Source organism: Triticum urartu, chromosome 2A (genome assembly GCF_056163025.1).
Source record: "Triticum urartu cultivar PI428250 chromosome 2A, HENAU_Tu73, whole genome shotgun sequence".
NCBI lineage: Eukaryota > Viridiplantae > Streptophyta > Magnoliopsida > Poales > Poaceae > Triticum > Triticum urartu.
The window spans coordinates 596,567,325-596,585,504 of NC_141874.1; the positions used below are offsets into that span (position 1 = coordinate 596,567,325).

Genomic DNA, 18,180 nt, shown 5'->3' on the forward strand with positions numbered 1-18,180 from the left:
ATTTCCAACGTCTAGGGAGGGATGAAGAAGAAGTGATTGCACCAAATGACCCTCAACCGTCAAATCGTCCAGACGAAGAAGCATAAACCGGCAGCCAGTTTACCAGATATTGTATGCCAATGCCAAAAAACAATTATGCAATTGGAGCCGCTTTGAAGCTTCTTGTAATAGGATAGCAAAAACTCCTTTATCTGTCATGCCATCAAGCATGTTTTGTGACACTTCGTGAAAACTTGTTCCACTTTTTGGGATCTACTTATGCATAGCTCATGATGAGTTGTGTTCCTGGATACAAGAACTCGTTGGTTGACCAACTGCTTGTATGATAAAGGTGTCAACACCAATCCAGAGCGTTGATAACTTCGCCCTTATTTTTCCGGATTATGATGATAAACCGTACCGGGATATAATAACGGGCGTGTCTAGTGGGCGGCTGGCTGCCCACTAGTGCAACCGAGCGGCCGGCTGAAAAAGGAAACCCCCTGTCCCCACGAAACAGAAAAGGAAGGGGCTATCAAACCGACCGATCGACCGGCCACCAAACAAACCGATCGAGCCCCACGTAGCCAGCTGTCCCCAGCTCGCACCCACGCCCCCACTCGCCCCCACGCCTCAGCCCCTCCCACGCTGCCTTCTTCTTCTTCTCCACGCCAGAAGCAGATCCAACAGAAATCGCCCCCAACCCTTCTTCCTCCTCCTACACGGCCACCATGGGAACCCCAAAGTACAAGGAGCTGCTTCAAGATCTAAAGGGCAGGGTGGTCAAAGCCATACCAGGCAGTAAGATCAAGCAGGTAAGCCCCCTCTGCACCTCTTCACTTCCCCCTTTCTTCTACTGCATAGGCATATGTAAACCCCCTTCTCCATGGATCCATGGAGAATCTGCTTCAAAAAAGAGAAGAATCTGGCACATCACACCAGCCTACTTGATGTTACTGCTGGATGTGTTAAACATGCCAAAAACTACTTGATGCATGCCAGACAAGTTTCTACCACCTGGATGTGTTAAACAAGCCAACTAAAAACAAGTTCTCTGGCCAATTAAAACATGATTAAAGCCAACTCAACAAAGCATTGTAGCCAAAAACAAAACATGCATTCTACCAACTTGTAGTTATTGTTTGCAAAATGAACAAAAAATTGACTGCCCAATAGATATGTGCAACGAAAAATTCATAAATGTGCAACTGAACACACATCCCAGCCAACTGAACCTATATTCTGGCAACTCGGCATGCATGCTAGCCAAAACTAAAACATGCATTGTACCCCACGTGTTTTCTGGCCAACTAAAAAACATGTATCCTGGCCAACTAAACATGTATCCTGGCCAAGTAAACATGTATATTTCGCAATACATGTTTGTGAGTGAACACTTTGGAAAAACTGTAGTATATGTGCAAATAAAAAACATGTTTTCTGGCCAACTAAACATGCATGTTGGCCAAAAACTGAGAAAATGTATCCTGGACAACTGAGACATCTATTCTAGCCAACTGAATGCATTAACTGTCCAACTGAACATGCATGTTGGCCAAAAACTGAAATAAATGCAACCTGGCCAGCTGAGACATCTATTCTAGCCAACTAAAAACATTGAATGTCCAACTGAATATGTATGCTGGCCAAGTGGAAAGATGCATCCTGGCAATTGAGACGTCTATTCAAGCGAAAACCAGAAATATGTAGTGCAACAGGAAAAACACAAGAACTTTTGTCCATGGCTAATGAAGCCACAAACCATATTAACATATTCACACATATAATCTTGTCCCACGCATATATTCTGGTCCCACACCTATTGCAAACCATATTAATATGTTCAAATATACCAGAACTAGAAACATAAATGGCGATGAAAAACATATAACTATAATCTGTCCTCCAATTCTTCTTTCTTCTTTCACCTGGATTTTCCTTCTCAGATGTAGCATCCAATTATGTGCAGAAAAATCTGAAAAGAGCTCCTTGTGAAACGGAAACCTACAGATCATTGCAACAAAACAAAAAAGGTGGAAAGTCAGAAAAACTATGTAGCAAAAAGAAGTCATGCTTTTGCCAGTTATTTACTGCAAACTGTGCAACTAACATAACAAATTTGTGCAAACAAAAAATTTCATAACTGTTATAATAAAGATTATGCTATGGTCATGTTGTTTTTGGAATTAAGATTATCACAAAATGGTGTGTAACTGCCTATTTACTAAGTTTTTAGGTTGTTTGAAACACTCTTTTTCTGTGGTTACCAACTAATGACATTAATTTCTTCTTTTTATATATGTGCAGGGAGTGTGTCGCAGCATCCAAGAACAAGGAAAAAAATGCTTGATCTCAATGAGTTGCCTCCAGATCTCAATGAGCTTCCTCATGATACGGATCAGCAACAACCCAGCATACAACAAGGAAATTGGACAGAAAATGGTCGATCTGTTTACCACACGCAGGCAAGTCGTGATGGTAACCCTACGGGCCATGACAATGTGGCAGGCCAGTCATCAGCCCGTGGTGCCCCTATAGTGGTGTCTTTGCATTCAGAGAGCCATACTCTTGATGACACAGGAACCGAGGCAAATGTTCCTGGTCCAACCAGGACTGAGCTAGGAGCTGGGGCTATTGACAGAGCTGTGCAAGTAGAAGAAGGAGAGGATGAGGCTGGTTCTCAACCTATGGAACCCTATGTTGGCATGAGGTTTGACAGCCTTCAAATTGCTAAGGATCACTACAACAGCTACGCACTACGGATGGGTTTCTCTATCAAGATGAACACCTCTAGACGGACAGCCCGCACCAATGAATTGATAAAACAACAGTTTTGCTGCAACAAGTTCAAGAAGCCCAAAGCTGATGATGGAGGAGCTGAGGCTCCTCCTGTCCTGGACCCTATTCCAGATCCAAAATCTGTTAATAGTGATGAGGAGATGGAAGAAGAACCTCCAATATTTTCTAAAGAGGAGGCTGGTACTAGTAAGAATAAGAAGAAGTGCAAACGCGAGACAATAAAGCAGACTGAATGCAAGGCGAAAATGTTGGTGAAGATGATAGATGGGCGATGGGAGGTGACGCACTTTGTTCGTGACCATAATCATCCGCTCGTGAACAAACCTTCATTGTCCAAATACTTGAGATCCCACCAAGGCATCTCACCTGATGAAAAGGAGTTTCTGCGCATCTTGTATATCTGCAACTTGACTACAGGTGTGGTGTTTTTCTATATCCTTGAAGAATTAAGTTTCCCTCTAGGAAGTCTAGTGTGCAACTGTTATGGTACTACTGTGCAACTGAAATGGCTTAACTATGCAACTGCTGTCCAACTTCCCATGCTTTTTATATATCACTTTTGGTGCTTCTTGTGCAACTAGATTGTCTTTACTGTGCAACTACACAATGTCCTGTATGCAAAAACTACAAAGTGTTTTTAAAAAGGTGCAGCTAGGTGTCCATTTCCTGTGATTATCTTTTGTGCCAACACGTGTCCTATTACGGTGCAGCTGGATGTGCGCATTTGTGCAACTAAGAAAATGATATACTGTTTGTTTTTGTATTATGCAGGACGAATGATGCATGTAATGGCAGAGTTCTATGGATCTGAGATGATGGTGCCGTTCGGACCAAAGGCAATAAAAAATCTTTGTACAAGTTTCCGTAGAGATGACACAAAGGAGGGTGATCTGATTGAGACAATTGCGCACTTCAAGGATATACAAAAAACTGATCCAGACTTCTTCTATAAGGTGAAATATGATGAAGAGGACAGAGTTGTCAACATATTTTGGGTGGACGGCTTAGTCGAAAAGCTTATGCGGAGGCGTACCACGATTGCATATCATTTGACACCACCTACATGACCAACTTGTACAATATGCCATTCGCTCCCTTCATAGGAATAAACCGACATGGCCAATCTTTCATGCTGGGTTGCGCGTTTGTGAGGCAGGAGTTGGCATCGAGCTTTGATTGGGTCTTTGGAGCATTCCTAGAGGCTATGGATGGCAAACCTCCTGACAACTTCATCACCGATCAGGATGGTGCGATGAGGCAGTCAATACAGAGCATCTTTCCAACCACCGTGCACCGCTTTTGTCGATGGCACATCATGAAAAACGCTCAGGAAAAGGTTGGTTGGCTGCTGTGCCGGAATCCAGGACTCTCTGATGATTTCAACAAGTGTGTTGACTTCAGCTTCACTATAGACGAGTTTGAGCAGAATTGGGCTGGGTTAATGATGAAGTATGAGGCTATGACACACACGCACTTTGAGAAGTTGTACGAATACAGGTCAACTTGGGTGCCGTGCTACTTCAAACACAGGTTCTTCCCCTTCCTCCAGTCTACATAGCGTAGTGAGGGGTTCAACGCCGTCCTGAAAAGATATGTGAACCCACACAACTCAATGCTGAACTTCATCAAGCAATATGAAAAAATCCAGAACCACATCCTTGCCAAGGAAGGCTGCAATGATTACAGGACAGAACACCTTGAGATTGAGTTGTGGTCCAACTTCCCAATAGAGAAGCAAGCTTACAAAACCTATACTAGAGACCTTTACCGCAAGTTCAGAGAAGAGTTTGAGCTGATTGGACGTTATAATGCATTCCAAGTTGGTGCTGATGTGTTTGAGCTCAGACCGAACCAGGAATTTGTTGCGAAATATGGTTCTCGAAACTACTTGGTGCAGGCAAGGGTGGAGGAGGGTTCCTATTTGTGTGAGTGCTGTAAAATGGACAAGGACGGCATCCTCTGTTGCCACATCCTCAAGGTGTTCACCCATGTTGGCATTGATGTCATACCGGAAAGGTACCTGCTAAGACGGTGGACACCTACTGCTGTACCTAGTGCGCCAGGGACTGGTTATGAGCAACCGGATGAAATGCCTCCTCAATCAAAGAAGCAGATAAGGGAGAGGAGCATGATATACGATTTTCGGAAACTAGCAAAGTTTGCGAGTGGTTCTGATCCATCACAAGCTATTGTATACAAGCATATGTGTGCAGCACGTACCGAGATCGGCCACCTGAACAAGTCCAAGAAAAAGAAAAAACCGACTGCTGCAACGGGGCCATCAGATGATGGCAACCCTCGAGGACCTCCTCCACCTCCAGGCAGCAATCAGGGGGCTCATCATCCAGGTAACTACCTACCCCAACTCCTGATCTAACTAGGTGTGTAACTTCAGTTGCACACATCATTGTGCCCAATTGCACACACCATGGTAGCCACTTGGACAGAACATACTACCTAGTTGCGCACACTGTGTTAGTTCAAGCATCAAGATAACACAGCTAACTTATTTTTCCAGTTCTGGATATAGGTGATGTCAACCCTCAAGGACCTCCCCCCCTCCTGGTTGTACACGGCATCCTCCGCCACCTCCTCCCCCGCGTGCTCCTCCCAATGGCCCTACAGGCAGCACTCAGGGGGCTCGTCGTCCAGGTAATTACCTGCCCCCAACTCCCCATCAAACTAGGTCTGTAACTCCAGTTGCACACATCATGGTGCTCGGTTGCACCGAACAGGCTACCTAGTTGCGCACGCTGTGTTAGTTCGAGCATCAAAATATAAACACAACTGACTTGTTTGTCCTGTTCTGCCTATAGGTGATGCCAACCCTCAAAGACCCCCTCCCCGCCAGGCCCAACTAGCAGTGCCCTGCGTGCTACTCCCAATGGACCTACAGGCAGGACTCAGGGGGCTCATCACCCAGGTTAGTACCTTCACCGACTCCAAAACAAAAACTAGGGTGAGTGACTTTAGTTGCACATATCATAGTGCCCAGTTGAATAGAACATGCTGCCTAGTTGCATGCGCTGTGTTAGTTTGAGGATCAAGCTAAAAATCTAACTTGTTTTTATGTTCTGCCCATAGGCGACTACAATCCTAGTACCATGACAGGCCGTGCTACTGAAGGTGTTTTTTTCAACTTAACTTGCACACAGCAACTAGTTAGTTACACAAAATGTACTGTGTGGTTGCATAGAACATCAATGCTGGTTGCACAATAACAAAAATACTAAACTTTTTATATGATTATTACACAGGTGATCGTGCTGGTCCTACTGCCCCGTTGGAGGCTGCATCCCTTGCACAAGCTTCTGATGATTTTGTGCCCAGGATCCTCCAAGGTCTACTACAAAGGGTAGGGCAAAGAGTCGACGGTACAAATCGGCGCTGCAGCTACACCCAAAGAAGAAAAACAAATGCAGCCAGTGCCAATCTACAGAGCACACTGCTGGTGTGTGTCCACTCAGGCTCCTGTGATTCTGTTTCCTCATTTGTAACTTTGGAACAAAAAAGGAAAAGAACGATGTTTTTTTAGCAATGTCGGACCAAGTGGACACATTCAGCATCTATGATTCCTCTTAATCTAATTTATGCTGCTTGAATTAGTTCATGCACTGTGTAAAAAAAGTTGCTATTTGTCCCTTTGTTGGCAACTAGTTAAATATTTAGTTGTTGAACAATTGTATATCCAGTGCTCCTAATGTATCAACAAAAGTGATGATATTGAGTTGCAAACGCAATTACTAGTAGTGTGCAACTACAAAATCTGCTTAATAAAATTGTACAAACCAGCAACTTCCTCCATGGAGCAGAAAAAAGAAAAAATAGTACTGACCTACTCCTTGGCATATGAAGGGGCGATGTTGTGCACGCTGGTGACCCAATCATATGCCAGCTTCTTCCTGATGTTGAGTACTTCCTTGGGGTCGTAGTTGGGCAGTTGGCTACCATTCCACTCGGTGGCGTTAAGCAGTGCGAACAACCCACACTCATTACTGCAAAATGGGCAAAAAAAATTTGTCACATAAAATTAAAACCAAATAAAGGTAATGCACTCTGTGCAATTGCTTATGTCCTACTGTGCAACTGCTTATGTTCTACTGTGCAACTGCTTATGTCCTACTGTGCAACTGCTTGTGTTCTACTGCAACTCATTATGTGCCACTGTGCAACTGCTTACGTGCCAGTGTGCAACTACTTATGCGCCACTCTGCAACTGGCTAGATAATCCATTAGAAACTCATAAAAATGATAAAACAGATTGAAGACTAGTACCGTGTCTTAAAAATACTAAAGATTGCACATGTAGAAAAATTTAAAAACTACAAAATGATGGTATATGATTGAGAAGGAATGAAATGCTTATTGTCTTACTTGTCGAGCTACTTCGGTACGTCAATGTCAATAATCTGGAAGTGCTCGATGCTGAGCTTTGGGTAATGCTTCCTCCATAGCTCGCGTACTGCCCCCGCGATGGTAGAGGCAGTGTTCATCAGCTCAATGTTGTCCAGCGTCCTGCTTGAATCAAGAACTTCGAAGCGTCCGTCCCTCAAGTTGACACTGAAGATCCAATAATGCCTCCCTCTGTCCTTATCGGTTACATCAGCGCACTCGAGCACTGGAAGCATGACCTGCAACCGTGAACGATTTCAGACACAAAATACAGGCTGTAGCTAAGCAAAAACAGTAAAAGACTTGGTCAAGTTAAAAATAGGTTGCAACAAGTGTCTGCCAACTAACAGATGTGTCATGTGCAACTGGATATGCTGTGGGTGCCAACTAAAAAAAGATTGATCATGTGGGCACAACACTCACCGAGTCTTTCTTGTCGAGATGGTTCTTGTAATCAAACTTCTTGTTTATCTCATTCACATTGTGGATCCCTTGCTGTAAATTTATCTGCAGCTATTATAAAACATGGCCCAAAACTCCTTAGTAGGTGAAAGGCCTCCCTCAAATGGTCAACGAAAAAAAGTGCTACAGAACAAAGATGAGGGTAAAAAGAAGGTTTTGGAAAAACTTACAGAAAACCTCAGTGGCATACGAACCTTCTTTGACCCTTCTGGTAAGTTATCCATGATGTGTAAGATTCCAGTCTCAATAACAATTTTTAACAACCATTGAACCGGCTTCATCGAATCAACTAACTCCTTTAAAGAAATGTAGAAAGCACCATACCTGATTATCTCAGGGCTGATTTTTTTTGAAAGCAATAAAAAGACAAGTTAGCTCAAAGGGTCACAGCAGCAAAAAAAATGTGCATGAAATTGAAAACAGAACAGTGTGCAACTAAAAGCCCTGTTCTGTGCAACATGCTATGCTTTCTGTGCAACTAAGTGGCTGGTCCTATGTAACTGAAAAAGATATGTATGTAGGCTGTGGGGAGTTAGTTTACCTGGTAGCTCCATCATCTGCTCCTTTGTGATGCCTGACCCAATACAAGAGGGCAGCGTAAAGCTTGTTCACTGCCTCATTGGTGCTGTAAGTCTTCTTCTTGTTGTAGTCGATGAATGGAGACCTTTGAGATGCTGCGGGCCTTCTTACCCTCCTCTATCTTCATTCAAGAGGTGGTCCTGAAGAACTGCTCGTGCCAAGTTCTGGTTCTGCGGATATCAGGGTGTGGCAATTCTCTGGTGAACCAACATCTAGTTCTTGAGCTATTGCCTTGCTAGCATCAGCAGCATCACATCCTTCATTCATAGCTGCTGGGTCCAACTCACACTCATCAATGCAAATCACACCAGCTTCCGTTGTTTCTGCTACTAGAGCAGGTGCTGGAGCATCACCATCTATGCCGAGGTCAAAAGATGGTGCATCGCAGAACCCGTCACCATGATAAGACTTTGATCTTCATAAGGGTTCAAGGACCAGGGCATCTCCTTGCGGCACAAACATGGGTGCATCATTCACTGACTTGGTTCGCAATAGTGTTGTAGTTGGCGGCCTTGGAGGCTTGCACCTACTTATAATGTTGAACACCTCCTCTTGTGTTAATGGTTGCTGAAAGTTAGCTCTTGGGGACGGCACTTTGATAGTTGGATCACCTGCTTTTGTGTTTGGCATTGAAGCATCTCTATGAGTAGGCACCTTGGGACTTGAAGTTGCAGTGGTGCCTTCCTGACCAGCTGTGGTGGTTTTGACTGTGACCATGCTGCTAACTGACACATCAGTTGGCACACTGGTATCTGTAGTTGGCATCTTTCCAGTCTGAGTTGGCAGCAACCTAGCAGAACTTGGCACCCCTGCATCAATGGCTGCGTCTCGCAGTTCTCTCTCGTCTCTGAACCCCAAATCTTTTGTGGCCTGTTCCCCCTTTGTGCCCCTGGCAAACTTGACAATCTTCTGCTTAGGTGGTTTTGGTGGGACTGTTGAAAGGGGAGTCTTCCCCTTGATCTATTGAACTTCTCTGACATTGGTTGTCTCTCTGCTCACTACAGTTGGCATATCAGTTTGAAGCACAACTTCCTTGACCATATTTGCTTCAGCATCTGCACTCACCATCTTCTCCTTGGTTTGAGGCAACTACAGATTCTTCTTCATTGAAACTGCTTTACGCTTCTGGACCACGTGAGGGTTTGCCATGGATGCTGCCTTGCTCTTGCTGGAGCTTAGGTCTGGGAGCTGCTTTAAATATTCCTTTTATTTTTCCTTTGAATGAACCCAGTCAAGACCCTTTCCTGCTTCCTCCATGTCAATTTGATTCTTTTCAGCTTCACTTGATAAGAACAGGCTCTTGTCAATGGCAAAGTTGATCTTCTCACACATATCTTTATCACTCAAATCTGGCACAGGAAAGGTGGTTGGCAAAGCTGGCTTCAAGTTGCAGAGCTTGAACATATCAATGCTGCCCTGAGACTCTGCTTTGTCATTTTTCTTTGAATTCGGCAAATCCTTGTCTTTCCATCAAGTTTTGTCAATCAACATCTGTAGTGTGCTCTTGCTACTCAATGAATTGCTACTGCTCGCATGGGTGGCAGAAGTGCTAGTCCTCCTGGATGTGTTGCCACCTGTACCACCAGAACCAGGGGCGTTGTCATCATCATCGTCATCGCTGCTGTCGCTGCCTCCATTGGATCCCCCTTTATCATCACCATAACCATCCTCGTCTTCTTCGTCATTGTCTTCTTCCCTCTCACTGCCATCAGCTGCTGCGCCTTTGTCTTCTCCCCTCTCACTGCCATCAACTACTGCCCCTTTGTCCCCGTCCCCCTCTTTGGCCTCACCTTCTTATTCCTCCTCCTCTTCATCACTATCTTCTTCCTTGTCCTCCTCCTCTCCTTTGTCCTCTTCTTGTTTGTCCTCCTCCTCCTCCTCTGCATCTTCTTCATTGTCATCCTCATCCTTGTCCTCCTCCTCTGATTCATCCGCATCTGTGTCCTCGTCGTCGTCAGCATCTATCGCTGCTTCCATTTCCTCATCTTCTTTTGACTCATCCTCAACAAACTCTTCTTCTTCTATAGTTAACCCCCATCTCTTTATTTTTGGAGCACGGCGTGACGCCCCAGTTTGCATTGATGGCTGTTGTATGTAAGGATCAATATCTGGTTCCTCGTCATCAATCTTGGCAACTGCTTCAATGAAGGTGCCAACCTGTTTAGTTACAGCCTTGCACAGCTCATTGACCACTTTCACAATCTTTGCCTTTTTCTGCATCAACAAAAAAAATTCAGTACTGATTCAGTTAGAAAAAATAATAAAAAGTAAAAATATCTGTAACTGACCATGATGTGATAAGGAAAAACGACTAATACACACTTTCTGTCCAACTAAAAACATGATTCTAGCCAACTACACATGCACTGTGGCACAAACTAAAAAACATGCATTCTGCCAAAATTTGATGACAATGGTTGTAAATGAACACTTTGACTGTCCAAAAGAACATGTGCAACTACAAAAGCTTATATGTGCAACTGAACATACATCACAGCCAACTAAATTCTGTATTCTCGCAACTACAAAAGTTATACATGTCCAACTGAACATACATCCCAGCCAATAGAAAAATATTGGTAAGTGATACAAGTTTCTGTATGCAAAACACTAACCTGCGGATTGTATGTTATTGGTAACTTGGATGCCACGAATGCTTCAGCTTGCAAAATTCCACCAAATAGTGGTGTCTGCTCCGTGCCTCTATACTCCTCTTTAAGCTGATGTGAAAAAAAAGAGAAATAGTAAATAACAAGGTTATCAAAATAGATTTGTGTGTTGAACGAAACCACACATTACAACTGTGCAACTACAAACAAGATACTGGGGTAGACAAATTCAACTATCATATATGCAACTGAACAAAAGACACAAAAACTGTGCAACACACATGGCACCTAAAAAAAGTTTCTACCAACTAATGCAACACATCTATGCAACAAGATTAGTAAAACTGTGCAACTTAAAAAGATGGTGTGCCAATTTAAAATGAACATGTGTGCAGATTGCCAAACTTAAAGCTACAATCTGTGCAACTACATGCATTGTTGTGCCAACTGATGACAGTTTTCTGTGCAATTTCCAAAAAGAGTGACCAAACATCAAAAGAACATAGAAGGAAGACACTATTGGAAAAAAACAAGAAAGAACTCACTTGTAATTTGCCGAACACACCAGGAGAGATAGTATCCTTCTTGATCACGTTGGCAATTAGAGTACTATCCCATGCATTCGATCGTATCGCGCAGTTGCTTACTGTGATGTCATGTACAAGCGCATCAAGGTATAGTATCTGCACCAGACCCAAACAAAATAAAAAGCCAAGTTCAGTTATCGTTATGAGAATTTCAGCAAACTATAACTGCACAGAAAGAACAGGAACAGATGGAAAAAAGTGGTCATTTTCACTAACCATCAAGTGATACAAGGAGCAACAGACAGTTTGCTTCTCCTGGTCCATGTTCCGGAAAGCTTCGTTAATGTGTTCTACTACAAAGAGGCAGATGTTTGTATTCTTTAGCATTTGATGATCTAGCACAAGTCCATAACACTTTGGGCTGAGCTTCAAGGCCGTGGTTGGTTCTAGAAAGGTGCTGAAGGCAACCGCAAGCTAGGCCATAAAAATGTGTCATCCGTTCTTCCAGCCATATCCTGAATCATCTTGAGCCATGTAGTGATCTGGGGATGAGAATTTCCAGTTATGTTGAAAGCCTGTCTGAATCTCCTAGTGGCATCCTTGTCAACTAAATATCTGAGTTTTTGACCCCTGTTTGGGAGATCAAATACCCTCTGAACACTGTCAGCATCGACACGGATCCTTTCCCTTCCTGGGAAAACCATTTCGGAGGTCTGTAGCTGGTAGGACTGCACCAGGAACTTAGTGAGGTCCGCTGGAAGTGTGTCTGATAAGTTCAATAGCCTCCCGAACAACCTCGAAACTAGCTCTGACTTCTGTAGTGCGGTTAGAGAAGCGTTGAAATTTGCAAAGCGCGCTGGTGATGCCCTTATCCTGCCTGCTTGTGATGGTCGCTCCACATCTTCCCCTGGAGCCACCTCAACTCCTTCACCGCTGCCCTGTTGATTAGAAAATGAAAGCATTACACAAACATTAAACACAAGAGAAAAAACAAGAATGAAAAAAAAACTAGCAATCATCATTTGGATCAGTATTAGAATGAGCTATATATTCATAAAATGAATCATGCCAACTAATATGATGTATTTGTGCAACTAATAAAGCTCATGAGGACAACTGCAAGACTGCTAGTGTGCAACCTTAAAAAAAAGTACGAGACCTGGCAGCTACAAAAAGTTCTAGTGGATGTGCAACAATAAGAAATGATACTGCAACACAAGAAAAACAGTAACTAAAAAAAGGTTTGCAAAGAATTATTCAAATAGCTCATAAACACACACAAAAAACCCACATACCTCAGCATCTGCTGTGGAAGATGTGACAGCTTCTCCAGCAACTGCTGCCTGCATAAAAAAATGACCACTGATGTCAACTATGAAAAGATGCCAACTAGTGAACTACAAGATGCCAACTAATGTCAACTGTATTTAAGTCAATATGACTAGAGATGTCAACTACAAATGTTGTTATTGACAGACTAAAAACAAAAATAGTGGTCCGAACTGCTGCATAATTTCATCACTATCTAAAAAAGGCGAGAAAACCACTTATATTCGAGATTTTACTTACCCTAGAAGATGACTCAGCTCCCTTGCCAAGAGCTGCACGTCTAGTCCGCTTTACAACACAGAACTGATCAGCATCCTAAGAAAAAAATAAAAAACATGAGCATGGGAAAAAACAAAAAAATGTTATATGACCCAAACAAAACCAAAAAAATGGACTTGTGTCATCAGCATGCCACTTACCTCAACATCCTCTCCCTGCTCAACACTCTGCGCAGGTCGTGGCTGGCGATTAGCAGGACGCTTCGAGTTCCGGCGAAGCGGCTGACTTCCAGAACACTGATTAAGCAACCAAAAGAAAACATGAGAAAAAAGACATTAGCATACATACATAAGTTGAAAACAACTCAAAAACAAAAGAAAAAAAGTGAAAAAAAAATACACCTCCTTCATTGCCATCCGCATCTCCTCCTATTATAACCATTTTTGCCCCGCGGCAGGAAATACAACAAAAAAACATAGTTAGAAGATGTGGACAACCAACTACTACAATGATGCAGCCAACTGGACAGTAAACCTTGTGCAAACTGGACATCAAATAAGCCAACTAACTTTTTTCTACCTAGTTATTACTTGCCAACTGTGACAAGTAATACCTAGGCAAAAAAAGTTAAGTAAAGGCAACAAGCTCAGTGAGATAACTTATTCTGAAAAAAGCGTCCCTAGTTGAACATGAGGGGAGACACATGAAAACAACCACATCCACAACAAAAGACTTGCACATTGAGAAAAATTAAAATGAAAAATTGGCAAGCATTGGTACTAATTTGCACAAATCAAGGGGTCCTAGTTGCACAAAGCACGAGAATAACACATAAACCACCACAGCCACCACAACGCTGGTGGATTGGGTAGATTATATTGGAAAACAAGCAAGCATTGGGGCTAAAATTGCACAAATAAGAGTCCCTAGTTGCACACAGCAGAGGGGGAAATAGCCAACTCATGCGCAAAATGAGTTAGAAGATGCGCAAAATGAAGTACATAACCAACTAGTACATGGATGTAGCCAACTAATCAGGCAACTTGTGCAACTGAACGACGCGTAGACAGACAACCTAGCACAAAATAGCAAGCAAACTAAGCAGGGAAACTAGTGTCCATTGTAAAACACATGGACAACCAACTTGAACACGAAAGCAGAGCAACTTGTGCAACTCAAAAACAGTATATATATACAGCCAATTAGTATACGAATGCATCCATCTAATTGTGCAAATGAACAACATATAGATAGTCGACCTAGTGCAAAACAGCAAACCAACTAAGGGGGACAAACTAGTGCAGGTGTAGAACATATAGACAGCCAACTAGTAAAAGTGATGCAGCCAACTGAGCAGGCAACTTGTGCAACTGAACAGTGTGTAGACACCCAACTAGCAAAAATTGGTGCAACTGCAGAACAAAGGGACAGCCAACTACTATATGAATGAAGCCAACTGGATAGAATTTTGTGCAACTGGAACACAAGTGTCTACCAACTACACGGCAATTTCTACAAAACTCGAACACAACTAAGAGAGACAGCAAGTTCACAGAACCGCAAATGCATAGCCAACCAGTTCATAAACTTCCTGCACCGGCCATGAACATCGAATCAAGGACGAATCGTGGGACAAAAACCACCACCACCGCACAAAAACGAAGCAAAACACAGCGGAAACACAGCAAGGGCTCCCCCCTATGCAGTCCGCCACATCCGCCACCCGTCGACCTAGACACCACCTCGCCACCGGCGACGAGAGAGAGAGAGAGAGAGGGAGGATAGCAGAGGGCAGTCGTGGACGTCTGCCTCGAGCGCAAATCCAACAACCACCTGCACCAACAAGAAATGCATTCCCCCCACAAATCCCCACCATTACAGATCCAAGGGCAGATCCAATGACACTGTGACTAGTCGAACAGAAGCACACCCATCCCACCCGAAAAGCGTCTACACCAAAACGACCGTGCGAGTAAGTTGACCACAGAAACCGCAGAAACCCTAGGAATCCCAGCCCGCCATTTCCGCCGCCAATGACCTCGAGGCGACCTAGACCCCCGGCGACGAGACAGATAAAGGAGAGATGCACTGGGTACTTGCAACACCGACGAGGGCCAGCAGCGAATCCCCGCACGGTCCACTGGAGATTTGGAGAGCCGCGGCGCAATTTCGCCACGGAGCGAGAGCGAGGGCGGAGCAGAGGAGCGGAGAATGGGGGAGGAACAAGATATAAAGGGGGAGAAAGAGCGAGAACGGCTCGTGTTTCGAAAACGGCCGCCCACGATCTACGCCACGCCTGCTTACATGTGGGTCCACGCTCGTCTGGATGAGGACAAACCGCCCACGACCGCGCGGTTGGACGAACCAACCAGGCGACACCTGGTGCTCCCCCGAGGCCGATCGCAAGCGATCGTGCGGTCGCGAGCCGGCCGCCCGGAACGTCTAGTTGGTGCGCGGCCACTTTTTAGATTTTAGGTATAATAACCACCGGGTTTTCTTTATAGCACTGGCGATTTGGTTAAACCAGACCGGGGTAAGGAACGCCGGTTTGTAACTGATCATGTACTGACAACTTGTAGTTGAAAGCCAAGCCGGGCCAAGGACATCGGTTTATCAGAACATATTATGAACCTCAATAAAGGCGAAAAACTTAGTAAATAGGACTCAAAAAAGAAATATGTGAGGCTTTTTACGAGCTGCCAGGCTCCAAATCGAGGCTTTTCATGGGCTGCCAGGCCTCTGAGTTAAACCATTTAACAAAGCCTTTTAAGATGGGCCTCCAATTAACCAATCGTCGTTTTAACTTTGACAAGTTCAGGGTCCATAGAAGATTGACTTATCAAACATTCGGTGGGTCATACCAGGATTACCTGGACAGGAGTGGCTTACTTAATGAAGGCAGGTTAACCCGGGGTTTTAGGTGAATACACCAGGCTTCCAAGCCGTGGCTTGATAGCCAATTACAAGGGTCCTTTCAAACTCTTTGTTGCTTTGCACAAAGAGCCCCCAAGTAACTTTGTGAGCTGTGCTCAGTGTGTGCCCATGTTTGAGTTTGTGCTTTGTGCAACACTCTCTTTGGCTCCACATAATTTACTTTGTGGCTTTAAAGCCCATCGAGAGGTGTAGCTATGGTGTGATAACAACCAAGCCCCCTAGTGAAATTCCTTTCTGGTGTTTAAACCAATCAAGAGGTGTAGCTACGGTTCAAATATGACCAAGCCCCCTAGTGATTTTCTTTATTGCCGTGCGGCTGCAGAGACCGGTTTAATCAAAACTTCGATTTATCAGTAGAAATTCTTCTAAGAACACACATGATGTAAAAAAGAACAGAGACCCTGCTTTATTCAAGGCTCCAGTTTATTATATAATATACACATTGTCATAAATATGTACATATGAAGAGCCTGTGGCTCAAGTATAGTAAGGCCGAAGAAGAGCTATATTCCACGACCGCTTGGTCTCCTCCTCCGATTTGCATGAGTCTTTGTGCTCTCGAACATCAATGAGGTAGTATGACCCGTTGTGCAGATTCTTGCTGACCACGAAGGTTCCTTCCCAAGGTGGGGATAACTTGTGCATATCAGTCTGATCCTGGATGAGCCGGAGCACCAAATCGCCTTCTTGAAAGGTTCTGGTCTTAACCCGGCGGTTGTGATAACGTCGGAGATCCTGTTGATAAATTGTCGAACGTGCTGCTGCAAGATCACGCTCTTCATCTAACAGGTCTAGGGAATCCTAACGTGCCTTCTCATTATCAGTTTCAACGTAAGCTATCACACGGGGCGAGTCGTGACTTATGTCACTAGGAAGAACTGCCTCTGCTCCATAAATCATGAAAAAAGGTGTATAACCCGTAGACCTGTTGGGTGTGGTGTTGATGCTCCATAACACAGAAGGTAACTCCTCAACCCAACAACCCGGTGTTTGTTTCAAAGGAACCATAAGCCGGAGTTTGATACCTCGTAAAATTTCTTGATTTACCCTCTCTGCTTGACCATTAGACTGGGGGTGAGCCATCGATGCTATATCAAGCCGGATGTGCTCATGTTGGCAAAATTCCTCCATCTCTTCCTTTGACAGATTAGTACCATTATCAGTTATAATGTTGTGTGGAAAACCAAACCGGAATATCACCTTTTTGATGAATTGAACCGCCATGGCCGCATCACACTTACTGACTGGCTCTGCTTCCACCCATTTGGTGAATTTATCAACTGCGACTAATAAGTGGGTCTTTTTGTCCTTGAATCGCTTGAAGGGTCCAACCATATCAAGCCCCCAAGTCGCAAACAGCCAAGTTATTGGAATCATCCTCAACTCCTGAGCCGGAATGTGACCACGACCTGCGAATTTTTGACAACCGTCACATCTCTTGACTAAATCCTCTACATCAGCATGTGCTATTACCAGTAAAAACCATGGCGAAAAGCTTTAGCAACCAAGGACTTTGAACCGGCATGGTGACCACAATCCCCTTCATGGATTTCTCACAAAATCTCACAACCCTCTTGAGGAGAGACACAACGCTGAATTGCTCCTGAGACGTTGTAACGATGTAACCCCCCGTTGATTATGGTCATGGACTTGGAACGCCGGATTACCTGTCGAGCCGAGGTTTCATCCTCCGGTAACTCGCCCCGGTTCATGTAAGCCAGATATGGGATCGTCCAATCCGGTATGACATGCAAAGCCGCCACCAATTGAGCCTCCGGATCAGGAATAGCCAACTCTTCCTCTGTTGGTACCTTGACTGACGGATTATGCAACACGTCAAGAAAGACATTTGGTGGAACTAGTTTATGCTGAGAACCAAGGCGACTTAAAGCGTCCGCCGCTTTGTTCTTGCGCCGGTCTATATGGTCCACCTGATAACCCTTGAATTGACCAGCCACTATGTCCACCTCTTGCCGATATGCAGCCATGAGTGGGTCTTTAGAATCCCAAGTGCTAGACACTTGTTGAGCCACCAGATCTGAATCCCCAAAGAACTTGACCTGGCTTAAGTTCATCTCCTTAGCCATCCGAAGATCATGGAGAAAAGCCTCATACTCAGCTGCATTGTTAGTACAAGGGAACATTAAACGAAGGACATAACAAAACTTGTCACCTCTTGGGGAAGTTAGTATGACTCCAGCCCCCGAGCCCTCCGACTGTCTGGATCCATCAAAGTGAATAGTCGAGTACGTATTATCTGGCTTTTCCTCTGGTGCCTGCAACTCCGTCCAATCATTGATGAAGTCCACAAGTGTTTGGGATTTGATCGCTGTGCGAGGTATATATTTGAG

At 44.2% G+C, this 18,180-nt stretch overlaps 1 pseudogene; it reads left to right on the top strand.

The window, feature by feature from the left end:
• The first annotated feature begins 710 nt into the window (after positions 1-710).
• On the top strand, positions 711-6,255 carry LOC125537449 (protein FAR-RED IMPAIRED RESPONSE 1-like; annotated as a pseudogene).
• The last annotated feature ends 11,925 nt before the right edge of the window (positions 6,256-18,180 follow it).